The sequence below is a fragment of the Echinops telfairi genome, unplaced genomic scaffold (genome assembly GCF_000313985.2).
Source record: "Echinops telfairi isolate 266 unplaced genomic scaffold, ASM31398v2 ScPeMD7_7469;HRSCAF=8507_1, whole genome shotgun sequence".
NCBI classification, from domain to species: Eukaryota; Metazoa; Chordata; class Mammalia; order Afrosoricida; family Tenrecidae; genus Echinops; species Echinops telfairi.
The window spans coordinates 40,159,982-40,161,954 of record NW_022111373.1 but is presented as its reverse complement, the minus strand read 5'-3'; positions in this window follow the sequence as shown (position 1 = coordinate 40,161,954).

Below are 1,973 nucleotides of genomic sequence, written 5' to 3'. Positions count from 1 at the left end.
AAACTCAACATCAGCAGGTCAAATTCATCAGGTTCTCAGCTGGATAAAGGTGAGGCTTTCTGCTGTCATACAGATTTACAGCCTCTTGTTCAGTCCCATAGCCTCTGTGGCCTATATCCACAGTCACTGGAGCCTCAGGGTTTGGCCTGTGGCACTTCAGAAAGAGATCTTGAACATGCTCCTCCAATGGTCTTGAGCTTTCTCTCTCTGCTGCTGCTTCAAAGATAGCTCAAACTTTCAAATCATTCTTCTTAAATTCTTTGATATCAGCTCCCATTTAGCCCCTCCAACCCCCATTCTACTAACCCACGAACCCTTAATAGATGTTATTATTTTTTATTTGTTGCCGTATTTTATACCATCCAATGTATCCAGTCACCTACTACTCTGTTATTTGTTCCCCTGAAGTGGAGCGATAGAGTCGTCATTACTATCAGATGACGGTGGCAGCAGTCGTAACTATGCTTGATCTAATTGAATTATGGGTTTTATAATATCTGTAAGAGCTCCTAATAAAATTATTTTTTAAATGGTAGTTCAATCTTATAGCCAGTGGAGTGGTAAAGAAAACTGAACAATCTCCCCTATTAATATTACATATGCTCTATATTTACTTAGACCCACAGCATCATTTGGTGGGAGCAACAGAGAAATGGTAAGAAGAGCTATATTAAGAATTTGCACTCCACCACAGCATCAGTTCTTCACTGGGTTTCCTTTTTCATAGTACAACTTTAATTTTCACTTGAGGTGACTGAAAATACTATGAGCTCTTTGTTCCTGAATATGGTTCACTTTCTCTTCCATGCTTGGGTAGCAGGGCTTATGCAGCATATTTTTCCAATGAATACATTGCTTTTTAGTTTTTCTTAGTTCTGCCATGTGCATTGATTGTGGAACTAAGCAGGATGAACTTCTTTGAAAACCCCATTTATCATGTTATCTCTTAGTCTAGATGTGAGGATTTTGCTTTCCTTTACAATGAGTTGCAATCCATACAGAAGGAAGCAGTCCTCGATTTTCACCAGCAAGTTCCTCAAGTCCCCTTTTTAAGCAAGCTTGGTTGTTTCGTGTGTATGTTTCAGGTTGTTAACAAGACCTCTTCCAATTCTTATTTTGCATTCTTCTTCATCTAGTCCATCTTCTTGGACTATTTGCTCAGCACATAAGATTGAATAAATATGGTGAAAGGATATGACACTGATCCATATCTTTTCTAATTTTAGACCATACAATATTCTCCAACACTGTTTCAATGACTGCCTTTTGACCCTATACAGGTTACTCATAGACCCAAAGAAATGTCCCACAATTCCCATTCTTCTCAATGTTAACCATCTTTATGATCCATACCGTCAAATGCCCTTACACAGTCAATAAAACACAGGCAACATTTTCTTGGATTCAACCAGAATCTCTTTAATGCTATCAATGATAGCCTTGGATCCACATTCATTTCTGAATCCATCTTGAATTTCTGAAAGCTCCATGTAAATATGCTCCAACAACAGCTTTTTAATTGCTGTTGTTTTTAGCTCCCCTTAAGTCAGTTCCAACACAGGGAGACCGTGCATACAACAGAATAAAATGTTGTTTGATCTGTGTCATCTCACAATTTTTCCAACGTTTGCTTCCATAGAAGTAATCATTGTGGCAAGCCATTTTATCAAAGGTCTTCCTTTTGTTTCACTGCCATAATATTCTACCAAGCATGATGTCCTTCTCTAGGAACTTGTCGCTCCTGATATGTCCAAATTATGTGAGAGGATGTCTTGTCATCCTTGCTTCTAAGGAGCATTTTGGCTACAATGCCAAGATAGATTTATTTGTTTTTGACAGTTCATGGTGTTTTCAATAGTCTTCACCAGCACCATGAATTAAATGCATTAAATCTTCTTAGGTTTTGATTATTCAATGTCCAACATTTACATGCATATGAAGGAATTGAAAACACCATGATTTGGGGCAAGGGT